Source organism: Sus scrofa, chromosome 2 (assembly GCF_054392235.1).
Source record: "Sus scrofa isolate SSC_HxYL_T2T_F1_AM1 chromosome 2, Sscrofa_HxYL_maternal_Yorkshire_Landrace_v2.0, whole genome shotgun sequence".
Taxonomy (NCBI): domain Eukaryota; kingdom Metazoa; phylum Chordata; class Mammalia; order Artiodactyla; family Suidae; genus Sus; species Sus scrofa.
Window position 1 is genome coordinate 116998691 of NC_139384.1, and position 25001 is coordinate 117023691.

General features: G+C 36.8%; 1 protein-coding gene across 11 annotated transcripts in view; it reads right to left on the reverse strand.

Moving 5' to 3' along the window:
- Nucleotides 1-25001, reverse strand: part of LOC110259429 (uncharacterized) — a 904175-nt gene that overhangs the window by 646434 nt on the left and 232740 nt on the right. For 8 of the 11 annotated variants that reach the window (XR_014838426.1, XM_085014126.1, XM_085014125.1 and 5 more), the window contains one exon: nucleotides 19796-19910. The exons of 2 other annotated variants lie outside the window; for them this stretch is intronic. The gene's annotated coding sequence lies outside the window, so the exon portion shown is untranslated. Of the gene's footprint in view, nucleotides 1-19795; nucleotides 19911-24815; nucleotides 24925-25001 lie in introns of all 11 variants that reach the window. One more of the 11 variants, XM_085014129.1, reaches the window with a different exon arrangement.

The window sequence follows — 25001 nt, forward strand, 5'->3', positions numbered from 1 at the left end:
ATTTGAACAGATTAGTACATGAAAAGTTATTATTAGACCTCTTTATTTAATTATACAATACTGCCTTTTAAACATAATTTAATGGTACATAAAGATCAATAGAGGAGGTGGATCGAGATGGAGGAGGAGTAAGACATCTCACTCCCCTTCTCCCACAAACACATCAAAAAAACACATCTACATGAAAAACAACTCGCACAGAACATCTACTGAATGCTGGCAGAAGAATTTAAACCTCCAAAAAGAGCAGGAAACTCTTGACATAACTGGGTGGAACAAAAGAAAAAAAGAGAGAAAAGGAGTCAGGAAGGGACTATCATTCCTGAGAGGGAGCTGTGAAAGAGAAAAGGAACCCACATCCTGGGAAGCCACCTAACTGAAGGGGAGATCAGCTGAGACAGAGGGACCACAAAGTCACCGAGAAAAGGACAGCAGCTGGACTAAGGAGAACAAAGTAGAGTGAGAGCCACACAGATCATCTAAACCACTGGCCCAGACACCACAGCCTCACACGTTCGTGCGGGAGCTGGGCACTGAGACTTAGGCTCCAGAGATCTGAGGGGCTAAGGAGCAGTGTGCCACAGGTGGTGGAGCGGTGTGCTACAGGCTAGAAGAGGAATGCCACAGCACAGGGAACCCTGGAGAAGGTCTAGGCCCGAAGGAGAAGCAAGATGCCATTGTTGGAGAGGAGGAGGGGTGAACCACCATAGGAATCTCCCCCTGCATGCTTGGGCTCTCAGAGGGCAGGGCAGCATGGATGGCAAGAAGCCATATGCTCGGGCTACAGGAGACTGGGCATTTCTTGTGCAGGCTGCAGGTGGCCAGGCACCTCTGGTGTGGGCTGAGGGCAACAGGGGGCTAAGTGCCACATGGTGCCTCTTGTGTGATCTACAGGCAGCAGGGACAGACTGTGGGGGTCTTCTCCTAGGCCAGAGGGAGGCGTGGCCTGCCACCACTGGGGGCCTGTGAGTGGGCTCTGCCTGTGGCCCCAATAAATTCATGGTTTGGCAAAAAAAAAGAGGGCATTGCAACCAAATACCACACGTTGTTGCTGTCACGCCCCTGGGAACACACCCACCCTGCAGCTGCCACTGCCAAACTCTCTGGGAGGTGCCCAGATGCTTGATCACTGTTCCTTCCCAAGCCCCTACAACTAGAAGCAGTTGGTGCAGCACCTCCTGCATGGGGTAAGTGAGACAGGGTGCTTCCTTTGCAGTCTGTAGGTGGCAGGGATAACCACTACAGTTATCATGGACTCCAGAGGTGGGCGTGGCCTGCCACCGCTAGGGGTCTGTGAATAGGCACCACTGAGGCCCCCATTACCACAAGGGCAACCACAGAAGAGGGCACTGTGACCAAACACCACCTGTTGTTACTCTCTCAAACCCCTGGGAACACACCGGCCCAGTTGCTGCCACTGCCGAACACTCTAGGCAGTGCCCACATGCTTGATCTCTGTCACTTCCCAGGATCCAGCAACTAGGAGCAGCCTATGCAGCACCTCCTGTGTGGACTAAGTGAAACGAAGTGCTTCTTGCATGATCTGCAGGTGACGGAGGCAAACCACTGCAGTTATCACTGACCCCAGAGGTGGGTGTGGCCTGCTACCACTAAGGTCCCTGAATAGGTACCACTTGAGGCTACAATCACCTCAGAGGAGGGCAATGCAATTGAACACTAACTGTTGTTGCTTGCACTCCCCTGGGAACCCACACACCCTGCTACTGCCGCTGCCAAATGCTCTGGGCACTTTGATAATCTGCATAAGGCCCAATACCACTTCCCAGGGCCCTGAAACTAGGGGTAGCCAGGGGCACCCTCCTGCAGGTCCTTGCTGATGTTAAGAGCCCAGCAACCAGGCACTAACAACTAGCCCTACCCATTGCCTCCTTCTCCCTGGAAATACACTCGGCAACCTGCAGATAACATCCTGCTCACACCAAAGAAAAAGACAGCAAATATTCAAACTCCCACACCAAAAATACATGGTAATTCCCCACAAAATACAAAGAGGTGCTCTTGCATAGAAACAGCCTGCCAAGACTACTGTTTGGCTTCCCTGAACTCACAGAAAAAGAGAAACATAAGCAGGATGAATAAGCTCAGAAACCATTTTCAGTTAAAAGAACAAAAGAATTTACCTGAATTAGCAAACAGTGAAATAGACCTTTGCAGTGTGATAGACATTGAGTTCAAAAGGGAGATAGTGAAATTACTGAAGGAATTAGAGCTGAATATCAATGAATAAAGAGTGGAGATAAAAAGTAATGTGGATTCCATTAGAAAGGAACTAGAAAATACAAGGAGGAACATAGAAAAATTAGAAAATTCATTTTCAGAGGTGCAAACTGAGCTGAAGGTACTAAAGACCAGAATGAATAATGCAGAGGAATGAATTAGTGACTTGGAAAATAGAATAATGGAGGTTACCCAATCAGAACAGCAGAAAGAAAACCAAATGAAAAAAAAAAAAAAGCGATATAAGAGATGTATGGGATAATACAAAGCGGGGCAAATCCATACATAATAGGAATTCCAGAAGGAGAAGAAAAAGAAAAGGAGATTGAAAATATTTTTGAAGAAATTATGACTGAAAACTTTCTAAATCTAAAGAAAACTGATATCAAATTACAGGAAACACAGAGGGGCCCAAACAAGTTGAACCCAACTAGGCCCACAACAACATAGATTAAAAATGGCAAACGTTAAAGATAAAGAGAGGATTCTAAAGGCAGCAAGAGAAAAGCTAGGGGTTAATTATAAGGTAACCCCCATAAGTCTATCAGCTGATTTCTCTACAGAAACACTATAGGCCAGAAGGGAGGGGTAAGATATAGTTAAAGTTCTGAAAGGAAAAAATGTGCAGCCTAGAATACTCTATCCAGCAAGAATACCATTTAAAATAGAAGGGGAATAAAGAATTTCTCCAACAAACTAAAGCTAAAAGAGTACAGCAACACTAAACCCATTCTAAAAGAAATAACTGAAAGGGCTTCTCTAAATAAAAAAGTAAGAAGAAACAGGATGGAAGAAACCCAAATGGAAAGCAATCACCTAAATAAGGCAACATATAGATCTACAAGAGGAAAAAAATAAAAAACTACTGTAAATGTGATGATAAACACAAGGAACAGCAAAAGGATACACATGAAGATGTTAGAACTACAAAATCATAGAATGTGGGGAAGGAAAGTAAGAAAATATAGATCCCTCATTCTTTTTCTTTTTTTTTTTCTTTTTTAATAATGCTATTGAGCCTATATGACTATCAGGCTAGAGCAAGCAGATACAGGAAGGGATTAACATACTTAAAAAACAGAGCAATCACAAATCAAAACCAAACATTACATTCACAAAAACTAAAAAGAAAAGTACACAAGCATAAAATAAACGTAAATCATTCAATTAAAAAAGAAAGGAAGGAGTTCCCGTCGTGGCGCAGTGGTTAACGAATCCGACTAGGAACCATGAGGTTGCGGGTTCGATCCCTGGCCTGGCTCAGTGGGTTAACGGTTCGGCGTTGCCGTGAGCTGTAGTGTAGGTTGCAAACACGGCTCGGATCCCGCGTTGCTGTGGCTCTGGCATAGGCCGGCTGCTACAGCTCCGATTCGACCCCTAGCCTGGGAACCTCCATATGCCGCGGGAGCGGCCCAAGAAATAGCAAAAAAAAAAAAAAAAAAAAAAAGACAAAAAAGAAAGGAAGAAAGGAGAAACATAGAATCCACTGGAAAACAAGTTTTAAAATGGCAAGAAATACATATCTATCAATAATCACTTAAATGTCAATGGACTGAACGCTCCAATCAAATGACAGAGTGGCATATTGGATAAAAAAGTGAAAACCTACAATCTGCTGTCTATAAGAGAGTCACCTTAAGGCAAAGGAAACACATAGATTGAAAATGAGGGAATGGGAAAAGATATTTCATGCCAATGGACAAGACAGGAAAGCAGGAGTTACAACATCATATCAGAAAAAATAGACTTTAAAATGAAGGCCATAAAGAAAGACAAAGAAGGACACTATTTAATGGTTAAAGGGTCCATTCAAGAAGAGGATATTACAATCATCAATATATATGCCCTGAATATAGGAGCATCTAATTACCTACAACAAATACTCTCAGACATAAATGGAGAAATAGGTGGGAATACAATCATAGTAGGAGACTTGAACACCCCACTCACATCAATGAACAGATTCTCTAGACAGAAAATCAATAAAGCAACAGAGATCCTAAAGGACACAATAGAAAAGTTAGACTTAATTGACATTTTCAGGACATTACATCCAAAAAAATCAGAATATACATTCTTCTCAAATGCACATGGAACATTCTCAAAGATCAATCACATACTGGGGTACAAAGTTAACCTCAACAAATTTAAGAGTATAGAAATAATTTCAAGCATCTTTTCTGACCACAATGGCATGAAACTAGAAATCAACCACAGGAAAAGAAATGAGAAAAAACTTACTACATGGAGACTAAACAACATGCTACTAAAAAACCAATGAGTCAATTAGGAAATCAAGAAGGAAATTAAAAAATACCTCAAGACAAATGATAATGAAGACACAACCCCTCAGAATCTATGGGATGCCACAAAAGCAGTGCTCAGAGGTTAATTCATAGCAATACAGGTCTTCCTCAAAAAAGGAGAAAAATCTCAAATTACAACTTAACCCACCACCTAAATGAAACTGCATGTCATAAAAACACTGTCTACAAATAAAAGTCTAGAACCAGATGGCTTCACAAGCGAATTCTACCAAAGAAAGAGGAACTTGTACTCATCCTCCTTAAACTTTTCCAAAAAGTTGAAGAAGAGGGAACACTCCCAAAGATATTCTATGATGCCACCATCACCCTACTACCAAAACAAGACAAATATACCATGAAAAAGAAAACTATAGGCCAATATCTCTGATGAATACAGAGGTAAACATTCTCAACAAAATTTTTGCCAAACCGAATCCAACAACATATCAAAAAATCACACACCACGACCAAGAGAGATTCATCCCAGGTGCACAAGGATGGTTCAAAATATGCAAATCAATCAATGTCATACACCACATTAACAAAAGAAAAGTCAAACACCACATGATCATTTCAACAGATGCAAAAAAAGCATGTGACAAAATCCAACATCCATTCATGACCAAAGCTCTTACCAAGGTAGGTATAGGGGGAACATATCTTAACATAATCAAAGCCATTTATGACAAATCCACAGCAAATATAATACTCAATGGAGAAAAGCTGAAAGTCTTCCCACTAAAATCTGGAACAAGACAAGGATGCTCACTCTCACCACTGTTACTCAACATAGTATTGGAAGTCCTAGTCGCAGAAATCAGACAAACAAAACAAATATAATGTATCCAAATTGGAAGAGAAGAGGTAAAATTGCCACTGTATGCAGATACTATATATAGAAAATCCTAAGGCCTCAATCCCAAAACTACTTGAACTGATCAACAAATTCAGCAAAGCAGCCTGATATAAGATTAACATTCAGAAATCAGTCACATTTCTGTATACTAAAAATGAAATATTAGAAAAGGAATATAAAAATACAATACCGTTTAAAATTGCACCCCAAAAAAATCAAATACCTGACAAAGGAGGTGAAATTCTTATATGCTGAGAACTATAAAACATTAATCAAGGAAATTAAAGAGGATGTAATGAAATGGAAAGATATTCCATGCTCCTGGGTTGGGAAAATTAATATTGTAAAAATGGCCATGCTACCCAAAGCAATCTACAGATTCAATGCGCTCCCTATCATATTACCCATGACAGTTTTCACAGAAATAGAACAAACCATCCAAAAATTTATACAGAACCACAAAAGACCCAGAATTGCCAATCCTGAGGAACAAAAACCAAGCAGGAGGCATAACTCTCCCAGAATTCAGGCAATAATACAGAGCCACAGTAATCAAGACAGCATGGTACTGGTACCAAAACAGACACACAGACCAAAGGAAGAGAATAGAGAACTCAGAAATAAATCCAGCACCTATGGTCAATTAATCTTCGACAAAGTAGGAAAGAATATAAAATGGGAAAAAGACAATCTTTACAGCAGGTGGTGCTGGGCAAACTGTACAGCCGCATGTAAATCAATGAAACTGGAACACACCCTCACACCAGGGAAAAAATAAACTCAAACTGGCTTAAAGACTTAAATATAAGACAAGACACCATCAAACTCCTAAAAGAGAACATAGGCAAAACATTCACTGATATCAACCTTACAAATGTTTTCTCAGGTCAGTCTCTCAAAGCAACAGAAACAAAAGCAAAAATACACCAATGAGACCTAATCAAACTGACAAGCTTTTGCACAGCAAAAGAAACCATAAAAACACACACAAAAACAAACTACAGAATGGGAGAAAATAGTCTGAAATGATGCAACTGACAAGGGCTTAATCTCTAAAATATGCAAACAATGTATACAATTCAACAGGAAAAGAGCCAACAATCCAATGGAAAAATAGGCTAAAGACCTGAATAGGACATTTCTTCAAAGAAGATACACAGACTGCCAACAAGCGCATAAAAAAATGTTCAACATCACTGATTATTAGAGAAATGCAAATCAAAACTACTATGAGGTACCACCTCACACCAATCAGAACGGCCCTCGTTAAGAAGTCCACAAATAACAAAAGCTGGAGAAGATGTGGAGAAAAGAGAACCCTCCTGCACTGTTGGTGGGAATGTAAATGGGTACAACCACTATGGAGATCAGTATCAAGGTACCTTAGAAAACTATATATAGAACTACCATTTGACCCAGCAATCCCACTCTTGGGCAAATATCTGGACAAAACTTTCTTTAAAAAAGACACATGCACCAGTACGTTCATTGCAGCACTATTCACGTTTGCCAAGACATGGAAACAACCTAAATGTCCATTGACAGATGAACGGATTAAGATCTAGTGCATATACACAATAGAATACTACTCAGCCATAAAAAGAACAAAATAATACCATTTTCAGCAACATGGATGGAACTAGAGACTCTCATACCAAGTGAAGTAACTCAGAAAGAGAAAGACAAATACCATATGATTTCACTTATATGTGGAACTAATATATGGCACAAATGAACCTTTCCACAGGAAAGAAAATCATGGACAAGGAAAACAGACTTGTGGTTGCCAAGAGGGAGGGGGAGGGAGTGGGAGAGACTGGGATTTTGGGGTCAACAGACGCATTCTATTGCCTTTGGAATGGATAAGCAATGGGATCCTGCTGTCTATGGGAACTATGTCTGGTCACTTGTGAGGCAGCATGATGATATAAGAAAAAAGAATGTAAAAAAAAATTTTTTTAAATAAAATAATTTTGCCAACATGAACAAAAACATCAATAGAGCACAATGAGAGCAATAAATAACAGGAGATAAGAGAAAAATAATTGATTTCAATGTAAAAAAAAGAAATAATTTTTAAACCAGTATAAATATTAATACCATATTGTTATTTGGAGTCTACACAGATTTGAAATATTAATAAAGAACATTGCATTTTGGATAAAGAGGCATTCTCTGGCCTCTAGAAATTAAATCTTAACCTTAGTTGCCATATCAAGGAGAGTTCTTACAGGTTTGTGTGTGACTTTCCTAATTTGGGATTAAAAAAAAAAATGCCAGTGGTTCATAAACTCCAAGTATTTTAATAAGTACATAAAAGTAATGACTTTGTACCAGTCAGTAAATGCTGACCAAAAGTGTTTCAGCTTTGAGTGTTACTGAACTTTATCTCACTAAGCAAGATAAAATAATTGAGTCAACAAGAATTATTCCCTGACCCTATAAAGCAGATGTTATAAGTAAATAATGCAAATATAAACCTGCTTGCTTCTAATATAACAGGCTTTAGGGAAAAGAAAAACATGCAGCAGATCCCTGCATATCATGACAGAAAAGGAATAACACAAAAAGAAGAGGAAGCTCTGGCAACAAGTTGAATCTGCTGCAGTAAACACTCAATTGGATGACCTTATAGAAAGAAAAACTCCTGGGTTTTTCCCTTCATCTACAGCAGGAGACTCAGATATTGTGACTCAATGGTTAAAGATTCACAACTATCACACCCATTCCAACAATACCCATACATATGGAAGATGTCTACATCACAACAATATCGACCAGTAGGAACAAGAATTGGAGATTATTGGTGTGGATGGTTTAGGAACCCAAAGAAACAGCCCTTATTTTAATGAGCTTGTTGTCATATTTGTTGTATTAGCACATACCAGGAATTTAGGGAGATGTTTGATACACTGATACATTTTTCTCCCACCCTTTAAGAATTCAGTTGTCTTCAAAGTACGTATGCAGAGCCACAAACAGTGCCTAAGACCCTTTCAGGGGTCAATGAGATCAAAATTATTCCATAATAATACTAAGACATAAGTCACCTTTTTCAATGGGTTGATATGTACACTGATGATAGAACAAATCTATTAAAGAGCCATATAACTGGAGTTGTGGCGCAGCAGAACGAATCAGACTAGTAACCATGAGAACGCAGATTCGATCCCTGGCCTCGGTAAGCGGGTAAAGGATCTGGTGTTGCTGTGAGCTGTGATGTAGGTCTCAGATGTGGCTCAGATCCCATGTTGCTATGGCTGTGGTGTAGGACAGCAGCTGTAGCTACAATTTCACCCCTAGCCTGGGAACTTCCACATGCCATGGGTGTGGACCTATGAAAGCAAAAAACAAAAACAAAAACCAAAAAACAGAAAACTGCTGATACAAAATGCAGTAAAAATGCTGTCACCTTAACATAAATTAAGGTACCAGCACCAAATTATATCAGTAGTCTAATAGTCATTATATTCTTTATTGCCAGGTACTCATAATTTAAAGAGAAAAATACTGAATTTCACAAACGTGTTCTTAACGAAGCAGTGAAAATTTTAACTTAATTAAACCAGACCTTTGCATAAATCCCTCTTTAATAGTCAGTCCATATGACAAAATAGGATATGTAGATAAAATACTTCTGCATTTTGAAGTTTAATAGCTGTCTCAAGTAAAAGTACTTGTGCAGTTGTTTCAAATAAAAGCTCAACTAGCTGCCTTGTTAATGAAACACCAGTTTTTTCTTGGAAACACAACTGACAGGCATCCTATAATTATTCAGACATGTTTTGACAAACTCTTTCCAAAAACTAATGAAGTGGACTTGGCATTTCAAAGAAAACAACTGACAATATTTGTTGCAATGATAAATTTCAAGCTTTCAAGGAAAAATTGGAATTTTGTAAAATGTAGCCTGTCACCATGTACTAGACAGTTTCCCAATATCTAAATAACATTCTGGTAAGAATACTCATGATGTTAACAAGTTTGATAATTAATTTGTCAATTTTTAGAAGATGTAAGTAACTCAGTTAATCAATATTTTCTAAATAGCCAATGCATGATATTACAAAATCATTAAAGGATAAGGAGTAATTAAGGTACAAGATGGATCAACATATTTCATATCTGTTGCAATGAAATACTTGCTGGGTCAAGATTCAACACTACAGTCAACTCATAAGAAATCATCTACTGACAAGATTTGTTGTAACTGCCAAAAACAAAAAACAACAACAACAACAACAACAAAAAAAACCCCACAACTATCTTAAAGGAGTATTATAATATACCTCCCCTTCTTAAGTACATACCTGTATAAAGCCAAAACTTATTCATAACACTTCAATCAAATTTATATAAAACAGTGAAAGCAGAAGTAGATATAAGACAGATATTAAAGTGATTTGAAAAAACTTAAACAATGACATTTTCCCTTTTTTATTTTATTTTTTTTAATAATAAACATTAAATTTTTACTGTAACATTCTACATGGTTGTTTGCAGAAATGCAGGCAGACTTTGTTGAGAAAGAAGAGAACTGCACAATAGTTCTTCCTACTTGTCAGCATATATATACATTACATGGTATATGGTATATGTAATTGTGATACATATGTCACATATATATGTGTGTGTGTATACATATATATATATATATATCACAATTATTACATTTTCTTCATTACCACATTATGAGCAGTGAAAGACAATTTTAACTTTAAAATAATTCACAGAAGATTCCTGAACTAAACAATAGACTCTTCAAAATTCAGTGTTATGACTAGAGGAACTGGAATATTGTTTACTTTTTATGTAGCCAAATATTTGCTACTTTTAGCCATCTACTTTGAAAATGGAGTGTAGGGAAAATAAAAGCTTATCTAAGTGAAATGGTGACATTATCTATTATAAGATACACTGAGTCTCTAAAAGGTGGGCAAGAAATGTAAGAGATTATCCATTATAATTTATTAAAAAGGAATACTTTTAATCCCTTTTTATTTTAGAAAAAATAACTATGCTTTTAAATGAGGTAATAACTATGCCATTAAAATGAGGTAATCAAAAATATTTTTTAATTTCTGAGTTTTCAATTCTAATTCAGTAAATAGTAATTTAGAAAACCCACATTAAAAAGCTTTTTGGAGTTCCAAATAATTTTTAAGAATATAAAGGATTCTCTTCCAGAACACTTGCTCTAATTAAATTTTTACTCATTTTGTATTTTGCTCTAATGCTCCTGTCCCACGACCACAATGTCCTGTCATTTTTATCCTTGTGCTTCAATGACACTGCTTTCACAAACACTCCCAAACTGGAGCCATTTTTTTTTTATGACATAAGATATGGTATGATATGATATGTAATGCATGCAATGTGATATATGTAAGCACTTATTTGATAAAACAACACGTGCTTGGACCTGAGATGTTCTCCAATAGCAGAGAATATATATTTATATATATGTTATACATATTTTTTCTTCTTTTTTTTTAGGGCCATACCCACAGCATATGGAGGTTCCCAGGCCAGGGGTCGAATCAGAGCTACAGTTGCCAACCTACAGCAGAGCCACAGCAACTCAGGATCCAAGCCGCGTCTGCAACCTACACCACAGCTCAAGGCAATGCCAGATCCTTAACCCACTGAGTGAGGAAAAATTTCAAACCTGCAACCTCAGGGTTTCTAGTCGGTTTTGTTTGCCCTAGGCCATGAGAGGAACTCCTATTATAAATATTTTATCTCTCATTTCATTTAATCTTCACAGTTTCTTGAGGTAAATTCTTATGTTACTTAAAATGCTTTAAGTTCTAAATAACTGAAAATCTGACAATTTGTTTGAACCAAAATGGGCAATTACTATATACTTAACAAAAGATTCAGTAAAATGAGTTTAGGGTTGAATCAGCAGTTTAAAGAACAATATTTTGCTCATTCATTTGGCATTCTTCTGCTCTTCCATCCTCAGTCTGTTGGTTTCTTTCTTCAGACTTCTAATAGTCATAACATATTTGCTGCATCTCTAAGCATCACATTCATATGACAAGCTCCAAAATACAAGTAATTTGAAGGGAAAGGGATTCTCACAATACAACACTCTTTCTCACTTAGGAGGAAAATCTTTCACAGAACTATCATTAACTTGATGATTCCTCCTTCAATCTCTTTGGCCATATTTAATCCATCTCTAAATTAATCCAAATAAAAGGGGGTTAATATAAACTTTGCTAGTCATCAAAACATGCATGACCCTCTGGATTTAATATTTGCTGCTGAATAAATTTTAGGTTCTTAGGAAATAAGAAAAGCTGCTTAAGTTATACATTTATATTTCCTGTTTAATAGGATATATAAGGTTTCTGAATCGTAGAATAGATCTTCATTCTGCACACAGCATTTTCGCGCTGGTTCCCCAAATTCCAGTCTCTATTGGGCAACAAGATGAGAACCTGATGTTACCCTGTGCTTGCAGTGGGGTTGCACCACAGAGGAGGAACTATGAATTTGTGAGGCTCAGAAGTTGTATATGGCATTTATACAACTGTCCTCCTTCCCTTGAAGAAAGGCCTTTGAGCTGGAATGTAAATAAATCTTTTCCTAGGAGGAGAGAAGAAAGTCTACAGCCTTTCAAAACTGGAATAATGGCACCTGAGCCTAGGAGAGGTAAGTCTAATATCTTTGGAGCAGATCACCATCTTAAGCTTTCAAGGCATGTTTGCTATTAATCAACTTTTAATAAAGTTTTCCAGTGAGTTTTGTTCAGAAAACCCAGGCTCTGCACAAATACTGAAAAAAAAAAAGTTACAGAGTCATCTCCCCCAGAGGACACAGCATCATTTTCCCTGCTTTACAGACAAGGTAAACAGAGCTCATCATTAGCAAGGAACTTGCCAAAAGTAAACCCCAGCAGAAACCTAGATCTTTTTTATTCCAAAACTGTTATCCCTTCACAGATAAAAAAAAACTTTTTGTATTCTTTCATGAATGTAATGTTTTGTTACTACTTTTTGTAACATGTGGCAAAAAGAGGAAAAAGGGGAGTTCCCGTCGTGGCGCAGTGGTTAACGAATCCGACTAGGAACCATGAGGTTGCGGGTTCAGTCCCTGCCCTTGCTCAGTGGGTTAACGATCCGGCGTTGCCGTGAGCTCTGGCATAGGCCAGTGGCTACAGCTCCGATTCAACCCCTAGCCTGGGAACCTCCATATGCCGCGGGAGCGGCCCAAGAAATAGCAACAACAACAACAACAAAAGACAAAAAAAAAAAAAAAAAAAATAGAGGAAAAAGGAATAGATAAATGGATTCTGGAATCCTAAATTGTAATTCCAATGTATTTTACCATTGAAAATATAGCTCATCTAATTATTTGATATCTTCAGTTCTTTTTTTAGACTATTCTTGGAACCTAACCATGATTTCTAATGCTAAATTCATGTGAAAGTGAATTCCTTGAAGCAACCAACCAAACTATAAGTGAACTATGAAAAACAGCTGTTTTTAAACTATGACTGTTTATAGCTAGAAACCTTTGCTTCCTTAAAATATGACCTAAGAGAATACTTTGGATTTTGAAGGAAATACTTCTGTTTAAAGATATAAGTACCAAGGGACCTTTTGTTGGGAAAATTGTCACATTTTATAAAATACAAGAACCATTTTGCGGCCTTTAAATATGGCAACTATTGACCATTTAATCCAGCAACTCCCACGGATATTGCTGGTCATGAAATGAAGGATTAATTTTTTTTTTTCAAAAGAAACCCTGGGCAATTCAGAGTAATATAATACCAAATCAAATGCCACAAACTGAGATATTTTTAATCCTTCATAGCTTCTGGGAGATTTTACCCTTTGTAATTCAGTCTATACTACACTGTCACTGATTTTTATAAATCAGAGAGATTTGCTGTTGTTCAACTTAATGTCAAATATTATATGAAAGCATTTCCTAAGATACCTATGGTGAAAAGTTTCAAAATAACAAATGTTATTTAAGCTTTGTATTTAACTTCCTGCTTCTACTGTTTTCTCAAACACCTTTAGCTTAAAATACTTAATATTTTAAGTATGTCCTATTTTGGGGAAGCATATCCTGAATCCACCATGTGTGATATAAAATCAACTTTTGAAATAAAATTGCCAAAATTTTTAAAGTTACTTAATTTTAAAAACTGTATCAAGAATTATAAGTACTATGCTAACATTGTGTTGTCCACATAGCAGACAATAAGAACTCTTAGAAACTACATAATACATGGAGTTTAGATCCCTTTCCTCTACTCACATTTTACCCTCTATCTAGGGCAATGTAGAAACACCAAAGAAACACAGTTACAATGCAAAAATAAATGGCAAAATTTGGATATGAAGGGTAAAAAGATTGCAAATGGAGTGTTAATGTGGTAAAAATTCTTACCCCATTGTTCTCTCTTTGAATCTTTTACTGTTTTGCCTCTTTTTGGCCATAGGGAAATGGAGCCATTTTTTTGCCCCTCTATTCTCTTCTAGTACCTGTCTTAGCCACAGTGGTAACACAAAGTGTGCTAAAATCCCAAGGTAGCAGGCCTAGCATGAAAGTGGTACGGAACAGTTCGTTTAAGCTTAAGTGACAAAAGGATATGTATTTGCAAACCTCATATGTTCCAACCCATTACACCACATTTGAAGGTGAGACAGCCATTTAGTGGTTAGGAGACAGTTGTACACACATATTCTATATTCTCTGCAATATAGCAAAGGAGACAACAGCACTGATATGTTAAGGATCTGGGGATTGTAATTATGATCATTTCATGTCAGGAATCACAAATCATGTTATTCACTGCTTTATTTTCATTGTCATGGATGTCAGTGAGGTTCAAGTTCTTATTAATCCCTTCCTGATTTTTTCTAAGAAGCCTGAATAACTAATTTTCTCCTTCCTCAGACAACTAATCTACATTTTTAAACTGAATTTCCTGCCAATAGAACTTCTTTTCTCCACTACACTTAATTTCATTACACATACAACTATAGATTCTTCCTAAAATTTTTGATTTCATCACCTAAATCTTCCATAATTCTTTTCTGTCCTTAGGTAAAAAGTCATAGTAATGATATCGGATTAGCATCCAAGCCATTCCCCCAATCATGCTTCAATCTACCTATCCAACATGATCACCACGTCACCATCATTATCGACCAGGACAATTACAGTGTTTATTATGCCTATGATATGCACTGTGCCAGGCACAATTGAGAATTACAAATAAGTATGAAATATGGTTCATGGCCTATAAGAGTTTATTTAATCAGACAGATTTCATGTAAAATAATACATAAATTGTAATAAAACATAAAATAAGTACTAAGTGCAGGGCACGAATAGTAAATGCTATAATGGCTTGAAAGATATAAGGATCAATATGGAAGCCTTTATACATCTGAATATTTTAATCCAGTATTCTCTACAATGACAGAGCCCATTCCTATAGCCATCATAGCCTCTTCATTTTTGTTTAATCATGAAATGTTCACTTTTCAATGTTGTGTTCATTTTACTTGGCATAGCACACGTAAGTCTCACTTCATAACCAAATTTTAATATTTAATTTCAACTTTTAACTTAGATTTTTTTAAACCTATCATTCAAAACATTTAATTCTACATAGTTTTGATAGAAGGTGAAACTATATATACTCTTCTGGGTTCAGCTGCTTATATTTTAATGTAACAGAAAAAATAATATGGATTTCCTTTTGATTTATGCATTTTACACAAAATGAAAATACCTTACTAAAGCAACTAAATTAAAATAGTAATTGCTCCTGCTAAGTGTTTTTAAATATAATGAGCAATGCATACATATATATGATCATATATAACACACCATATATAAACCAGGTTAAACTGCTCTTAATTTGAAATTATGAAATCTCTGGGAGAAAATTTTTAGAACAATTAACTAATAAAGAAATTTTCAGTATTTGAGAATGTCCTTTTTGCTTTGCTAAGTCTAAAAATTTCTTTCCAGAGAAAACCACAATTCAAAAAGATATATGCTACCCAATGTTCACTACAGCACTATTTACAATAGCCAAGACATGGAAGCAACCTAAAGGTCCATTGACAAAGGGCTGGATAAAAAACAGGTGGTACATATATGCAATGGAATATTACTCAGCCAAAAAATGACATAATGTCACTTGCAGCAACATGGATGGACCTAGAAACTATCATACTAAGTGAAGTTAGAAAGAGAAAGATAAATATCATATGTTATCACCTACATGTAGAATCTAAAAAAAAAAAAAAAAAGAAGAAGAAGAAGATACAAATGAACAGAAACAGTCTCACAGAGTTTGATAAACTTATGGTTACCAAAAGGGACAGGTGGGAGAGGGGGTGGGAGGGATGAGCTGGGGGTTTGGGATTGGTATATGTACTCTGAGGTATATGGAATGATTGGCCAAAAGGGACCTGCTGTATAGCACAGAGAACTCTGCCCAGTATTCTATGATAATGCATGTGCGCAAAGAATTAGAGAGAATGGAGATATGTGTATGTATGACTGGGTCACCTAGTTATGACCCAGAAATGATCTCAGCCTTGTAAATTAAATATACTTCAGTAAAACTTAAAAAAAATAGGGAGTTCCCATTGTGGCTCAGTGGTTAACAAACCCAACTAGTATTCAAGAGGATGAAGGTTCGATCCCTGGCCTCACTCGGTGGATTAAGGATCTGGCATTGCCGTGGCTGTGGTATAGGCCAGCAGCTATAGCTCCAATTTGACCCCTAGCCTAGGAACCTCCACATACCTCAGGTGCAGCCCTAAAAAGACACACACACACACAAAACCCACAGATTTTCACATTCCTTAGATAGCAGAATACTAAAAAAAAAAAAGAAAATTTATTCAACTGTGAGAACCAAAGAAGTGAAAAACTTAGGGACTTTTCTTTCACCACTCCCATATTTTAAAAGCTGTATGTATTGTATTTCAGAGGTCTTACACTGTGCATTTAACGAAAACTAAAATTCAAGTATTGCCAAGCATGACTTAAATTTCAGTTTCTCCTAAAGCGAAAGAATATGTTTTAAGTCTTCCATTTCTTTTTCCATCAGTCTCAATTTAAGCATCTAATGGTCCTGTTATGACCACTATCTTCTTAGAATCTGGACTTTTCCCTAAACAGAAATAAAATGAGGCTTCTACAAGGCAAGATAGTTGTTTCTTATGCTTGCCAATATTCTTGTGGAAGTGGCAGGATATTTAAGACAATCAGATTTAAATCCAGGAATAAAAAATTCTTGACATTTCATAAAACTGAAGGGGCTGATCGTGGTTTCATAAAACTCACTGATTTTTTATGGCATTCTCAGTTTTCCCAAAGTCTCATTACTAACTTTAACTGTAATGGTTCCTTGTGGACTACCCAGTATAATAATCTGAGTGAATATCCTGTGATTTTAGTGTTTGCATCCTGCTCAAACTTTCTTAAATTTTTACTTTTTTTTTTTTTTTTAACAATTGTTAGTTCACAGGATGGCTTTAAGTTAAAATCTTCAAAGCAATCTCATCTATATATTTTTTTTATCTCAAACTTCCTTACAAATCATCTTTATTATTACATGCAACAGAGCTACCTTCATAGATTGATAAGTATAACTTTGAATACAACTGGTCAGTGATGCTTTAAAAATGGTACTACTTTCCCCCTATTTTGTCTTTCAAACAACTTGGTGGGAGTCAGCAGAAGCAAAGAAATATTACTGAGTTTCTGCTTGGCAACCCTACAAATGACTCTTACACTAATGTGCTATGCCCTTGGGGCTACTGCTAAGAGCCTAGAGGCAAATCAACCTAGCCCTTTAATGCTGGACTAGCTTCCAACTTTCTGGCATAAGTTTCTATTAGACTTTCTCTTGAATTAGTACTGTCTTACTAAGCATTGCTTAGAGTAAGTCAAGTGAGACTTGTTCTCTGGGAAAGAATGTGGGTAATTTGGCTGAGAAATTTGTATTGTGTGGAATTGTGTGCACTACTCAGCCCATTTTTCCCCTTCTATGTTCATTTTTATCAAAGGAGCTGGAAACCTGGGAATTACATTTTCAAGAATTCCAGTCATTATGGCCCTAGGTTAGATTCTGTCAATGACAGGAACCAGTGTAAATTTGGAAGGAATATAAAAAGCAAAAGCAATTATTATTCTCATGTCTGTCAGGGGCAATTACTAAGACTTTAGCATCAAGGTTTTTCCAGCAGTTTCCTAATGTCCTGTAAAAAAATCACCTGCTTTAGTATACAGTGAGCAGTGAACTCAATGGCAGTGGTTTCCAATAATTTGAGCGTTTTCTGATTTCATAAATGGTAGAATGACCTCCCTAATCTTTTCTAGTCCAGGCCTCCTAATTTTTTTTTTCAAGCCACCTTTATTAAGGCATTTGTTTTGAAATACCTGAAGTTATTTCTCATTTCCTGACCAGACCCCAATTGATACAGAGCCTCTGGAAGAAAAAGGAGCCAGAATTCATTCTCTTCCTTTAAAGTCCTTTGGTGGTCCAGACTAAAGAAAGGAATGAAGGACCCCAAATAGGAACTCACCAAGAGGAAAGAGAAAATGGGCTGATAAACTGTGACCAACTCCAAGGTTGTCCATACGGTGAGAGTTTATTTGGCAATATGTAACTAAGGATGAAAAACCATCTGTCTTAGGCACTTAGGCACAATGACCATTCTTCAGAATTAGTAGCTGGCCAGACAAATGGCCACCGAAAGTTAGCTTTGAAAACATGTAAGGTACCACTTCTGTTTGTTCAGATACTGGATTCAGCAAGAGACATCACAACATTAAAAACAGGTGCATCCATGCCTCACAGAGACAGCAAAGTCAACATCAGCCAAGGCCCTCCCAACTCTCCAAGAGATCTACACAGAGAACTGCTTCTGCAACCTTTCCTTCCTTTTTTCATTACAGCAAAGGAACTTTGAATGACCAGTTCAAGACCAGCACCTCCTTCTGCTTTCTTAGTCATCTCTAGCTTTTAGTTACCCTGTCTCCTTCTCTACATTTGTCCTCTGTGTCACCAATAATGATGCTAATAAGCATGCAGATACACTCTGAGAACTCAAAACTATGAAAAGATCTCTTCTGAACAATATTTTGGTTACTTTACAACTATTATTGGCCAAACTTTTCCAAAAAGGTATTTATTTATTTACACTGCTTCTGATTTTTTTTGTTTTTGTGTTTCAAGCTTTTTTTTTTTTTTTTAACCGCCAAACACCTGTCAACTATTTCAGTTTAATTTCTTAGGTCTTACTATTCCCTCAAGAATCTTTTTATATATTGTTTCATTTTTTTTCCTATTACAAATAGTTATGTAGCCCTATGCTAGGAGCTAGACATTTAAAAAAAGTAAAAGTGGAATTGTCCCTGCCTGGATTAATGATGTTTATGTTGCAACTAAATTAGCATCTTTTTAAAATCAATTTATATTTTGTAAAATAAAAAAACAATAATACAAACTAACTGCAACCAGTTAAAAATATGAGGAAAGATATATAAAAGAGAATATAATAATCTCTCACCCAACTAATTAGCTGACATTCACAGATTGCTATAGATTCTTCCACATATTTCTCAAAATGCACATAATTTAGGTTATAACACATAAAGCTACTAATATTCTACAGTTTTTTATTTATAAAACAATAGTATCAAATGATTCCACCTAAGACATATATAAACAGATTTTTATTTATTTTTAAATAGTTGTTAATGGCGTCCCCTTCATGGCTCAGTGGTAAATGAACCCAACTAGGAACCATGAGGATGTGGGTTCAATTCCTGGCCTCGACCAGTGGGTTAAAGATCCGGCATTGGTGTAGGCTGGCAGATGTAGCTCTGATTCAGCCCCTAGCCTGGGAACTTCCATATGCTTCAGGTGTGGCCTAAAGAGCAAAAAAAAAAAAAAAAAAAAAAAAGCTGTTGAAATTTTTAAATAATATTTTTAAAAATATGAATGGTTTAATGAATGGATGATATTTGTGTTCACCTTTGTTGGGGAAATATTAAAAACAAAATCTTCTGCCAAGCCAGATTAATGTCTTCACAAAAGTAGAAGTGAGAGAAAATAATTTTATTTTTTGGTAAGTATCAAGCCAGAACATGATGAGCCTTATAGGTAACCCACTAAGAGATTGCAAAGGCCGAAAGAAATCTCATCGTTTTATTCAGCCAAGCAGATACAATCCCTTCTATACATGCTAGGTAAAAAATAATAACTATTATTCAAGTAAGAGGACTTGACAGCACCACTGTCATACACAGTTCATTCTAAATTCACCTAATAATTGAGATGATTCACTATATTAGTTAATTGGATTTAACCAAAGGCAAATTAAATTCTTACCTTTACCATGGGAGGTAGTTCTGCAAATTGGCCATGGTTGGGCTCTCACAGAAACTGGGAGATAAGAGTGCTATATTTTTTGATGATTGTCTTTCAAAGAGAAGGTTCCTAGGTCCTATAGAAAGATATTCCAGAATTGTAAAACTGACAAGACTTACTTAGCTTTAAAAAGCTTTATACACATTTCAAAGAGACTGAAAAGGTATTTACAATTACAAATTTTCTAAAGTAAATACCAAAACAAAGGAAGGATAGGATATTTCTTCCCTTATTTTTCACAGGGAGAATCAACCCTCAACCCTCTTATTTTAAATTTGTATTTGCCCTTAGATCTTACTTATAAAGAGTTAAAACACTAACATAAAATTAGCCTTTCTAATCACAAAATGTTGTCTCCCAATAAGTGAATAGTTGGTTTCTCCAAGATAGCATAATGAGCAGGATCCTGTGGGGCCTGGGGACAAAAGCCTTTCTCTGTCCCCCATGTTTTGTTCTTAGGAAATGGGCCTCATTCAGCCATCAAGAACTTCGCTGAGTTCCTAGGAACAGGTTCAGACAGTTACTGATAAGGGAAGGAAAGAGATACAAAGACAAGGGAGGAAGTCATGCAACAACAGTACAGCCTTGGGCAGAATCCTGGTTTCCTCTCATGGGTAGACACATAATAGCATAGGCATCTTATATACCTAAGAGAAAAGTTATAGTCCTTGTGCTGCTTTTAGAAATGAATACTTTAAAACTGAACAGCTTAGAGTACTTCCCTGTCCTTCCCCTGGCTTAATTGCACCCTAAACACAATAACCCATAAACTGAAGATTAGGTACCCTTAGCATAATTGCCTGTGGGTGAAATATCATTAGCAAATGATGTTTTTCAGGAATTTTCCTAGCTTGTTCTAATCTCTAATCAATACGCCCTTTTTGCAAATACTGTTATTCCAGGCAATAACCCGGAAGACCACCATCATGACCATAGCAAGATCTGACTCCAGCTCTGATGACTAAGATTTCCCCCAAAGAAAGAACGCATTTTTGTCCCAATTCTGATTCCTATCTGAGAACCTGTTTTTCTCTTTTTTATTATAAAACTCCTCGAAATTCTTTCCAGTGGGAGGAGCAGTCTTTAGGGCACTAGCCTGCTGTGAGCTATTTTTTTTTTTTTTCTCTTTTACCCTCTGTCTCTGCATTTAAACACCATCAGAGGCGGAATTTTGGCAACAGTAGTAACTGTACAGAAGTTAGACAAGAGACAATAGAATGGCTAGATATAGATAAATATTTATAGAATGAGAAAATCAGTGAGGAATAAAAGTGCAATAATCAGTAATCCATTTTGAATAACTTGAGTTTAAAATTATCCAAGGATGCATCTTGTCCTCATTTTTTTTCTTTAGAGGAACACTAAACTTTCAAACTAAGACCCCCAAATGGTTCCTTTAATTTGGTAAATTTCTTTACAACATAAAAGGTATCACAGAATCATATTTATATATTTACTTGTTGCTAATTCATGTTCAATGTCACCTCAATCACAGCTAATGATTACCATTTATTGATATTGAGTGCTTACTATATACCTGGTAAACATTTTATGAATGTTATTCTTTTTTTTTTTTTTTTTTTTTTTTTTTTTTTTTTTTTTTTGCTTTTTAGGACTGCACCCACAGCATATGGAAGTTCCCAGGCTAGGGGTTGAATCCGAGCTATAGCTGCCCTGGCCTACTCCACAGGCACAACAACGTGAGAGCCATGTCTGTGACCCACACCGCAGCTTGTGGCAATGCCAGATCCTTCACTCACTGAGCAAGACCAGGGACAGAAACTGTGTCTTCAGGGATGCTAGTCAGGATTGTTACCACTGAGCCACAAGGGGAACTCCTGAATGTTATTATTCTTAAATTACACAATTTCCTAATTTGTGTTTGGTAGTCTTAGCTCCCAGTTAGTAACACTTAAAGAAAGTAACTTGATCTGGATGATACAGCTAGTAAATGGTAGGTCCAAGCTTAAACCCATGTCAATCTAAGTTTCTGCTCCAAAGTCTCCACTTGTTTGCCAAATCATAGTTTCAGCTCCAAAGTCTCCACTTGTTTGCCAACACATAGCTCTGCCTCTCTGACTAAGTCATGTGTGCCCAGGCTACAGTGGGCAAGCAAGCCTACAAAGTCACAACTAAAGGAAGTGACAAATTCTTGCTCATTCAAACCATTTTAGTATTCAAGATAGCATAATCCCCGGGGTTAGCAAATCAGGGTGATTGTGGTGATAAACTTTCTAAGTTAGATGATAATGGTATGGTTTTATATGACCAGTTCCATTTATAAGAAAGTAAAAGAAGTGGATGTTACAGATGTGACCCAAGAAGGAAAATCTGTGAGCAGCTGACATACATGAAACAGTTCAGAATTTGTGGAAGGGCTTTCAGTAGGTATGCAATGAGTTGTTTCTCCCAAACAAATGTATTTTGGTTCAGGAGACTCTCCACAGCATTCCCAGTAAGGCCTGAAATGATAAATAAAAACTACAACCAAGGAGTAAGAGAAAATGCTAGGTTTAATTACATTTCACCAAACACTATGCAGCACAGTTAATTCAAAAAACTCTATAATCTCCCTGCTTCTGGGGATGTACATACTGCTAAATCCTGCTGGGCTAGTGCATAGACTCACACAGCCATGCCTGGGAGAAGTCGCAAGGGAGAGCTAATGAAGGCAGGATATTCAGGGATGGGAGGGATGATGAGAGTGGTGTGGGGAGACGGGAAATAACCTTTAGAAGCTTTATATTTTTGCAGATTTTAGGGTCTGGCTACTGAGACCTAGTTTTGTTTACTTTATTCAAGCTGCAGAGAAAGGAGAGGCATGCCTGAAGGTACTATCCCCAAGAAAATATTAATGCTATTAATATTCCCTAATGATTTATGATAATGCTTTGCTTTGTTTATTACTCTAAACCTCAAGTTTCACAGAAAATTATTTGTGATGACACATAGCTCCCTTGCCACATCTTTATTATTGTTTTCACAGTTACTTAAAGCTTGTATTGTTAACTATTTATTTGCTCATGTCATTTTTCTGGATGGCAAACCCCTTGAAGGCAGGAATGTGTTCTAGAGAACACCTCTTTTAGAATATGGCAGAGCACTTGCCAATTTGATATTGGCAGAGAATTCAGGCATATTGATCTTCTGTGTTCCAACAACAGCACATGGGACATGGCACTGCAGCAAAGAGACTCCTCCTTATTCAGGGATTATTTTCACAGCAAGTAAAAGAAATCCAACTTAATCCACCTTAATTACGGAGAAATATTTTGTTTCATGGACATGAATCAGAAGAAAACCTAGGATGAAATTTGTCTTGTGAATTTAGAAATAAATCAATTATAACCACAGCTCCTCCTGTGTACCAGGAAACAACGCAGAAAGCTTTGATTCTCCTATTTCCAAAATATTAGAACCAGAGGGGGAAAAATACCTCTCTCTCATCAATATTTTAGAAATCCCAGGGAAATATACACAAGTGCATTAGAGACTATGAAGAAAGAGACAAGATCCCAAGAGCTCCCTTGTGGGGAGAGATGCAGTTCCTCAAAAGAATAGTAAGGCCAGTGGGTGAATATCTGTGAGCATGAAAGCCATTATATATTCTATCTAATGTAAATATGATAAAAGAAGAGAAATAGTAGATTTTGATATGTGTTATTACATACATTATAAACTCACCCAAAAGTCATAAAGGATAAGAAATATGAAGACAAATGGGAAGATACTGGCAGTATCTTTGCCCTATAAATTCCGAAACAGTGAAACATTTACTATTAAGATAAAGAAATAGATATTTTAAACCATTAACACTAGGCTTTAAGCTCTTTATTGATTTTAGGATTATTCCTCTGTTCAAATAAAACTAGATCATTCAAAAATTCCACCTGCAAAGAGAGTATCTGCACATACCACATGCAAGCATTTTACATACATTATATCATTTAACCCTCATAAAAATACTAGAATGTAGGTGTTTGTATTTGTTAGGATATATACAAAACTACTTTAGCAAAGAGGCCCAAATAGACATTGGCTCTGCCAGACTCAAGGTAAATCTTCTATCTCTTGAGTCCAAGATGGTGGTGCCATTTCCCAAACCCAACTATTGCTCTGGCATTGCTTTTCTCAGCCAGTGGTAAAAGGAAAGATATGGGGGGTAAGTGGGTTTTTTTAGGGGTAGAATCTGAAAGCTGCAAGTATCATCTGTGTTCTCCTGTGAGTTAGAGCTGGGTTACATGATCTAACTTAGGGATAAGACAGGTTAAGAAATGCTGTCCCTAGCTGGGCAAGTAGTAACCTACCAAACCTCACGCGTATGTGGTAGAATTGGTGGAGGCAGATTTACTGTGAAGTCAGTGTGGTATAATTTTAAGAGTCCCTCACATGTGCTCCTTTTAGACCTTGATGGAGGGGGAATTAGCAACATGTTCATTTATTTACTTCATATCCTTTTGTCCTTAACACTTCTAAAAGATAGATCTGCCCCTGACAGGTAGGACTCATCTGTAAACCAATACAAGAGGAATAAAAATTATTGGGGAAAATGCTACTCCCAAATAATTTATTTTATCAATGAGGCCTAGAGAGATTAAGTAACCTGCAAAAGTCATATAGATTTGGAGTTAAAATCACAACCTGGGCCTCTATGGCACAACGACTTTTGACTCATATTTGCAGTACATCAGGTACTCAAATCTTTTACAATTTTATTTCTTCCTGACATTATCTCAGAAGAAAAGTTGGACAATCTAGAAATCACAAGGTAATTGGCTACACCGCTTTGCTCCTATCTGTTCAGATGATCTTAGCAGACAAAGTGAAAGTGAAAGAGAACATGCGAAGCCCAGCTGCCAAGCTGACATAACAGCCAGTTAGTCAGGGCGATGCCACTCTCAGATCAACTCAGAGGTTAATAACACAGATGCAGTCAAAGATCTGATGGATAGAGGCTGTGAACCCCGTATCAATAACTTACAGAGAATGCCTGGTGGTGGCAGATGAAGAGACCCGTCATCAATTAAGCATGGCAGTCCATTTTTATAAGATTGTCAGAAGGGATTATTAAATTTCACATCTTAGTTTGCCTGGGGATAAAATCAAATAACACTAAAGGTTGCATTTTAAAAACAACGTTTAGTGTAAACTCTTGCTTCTGGCCTCA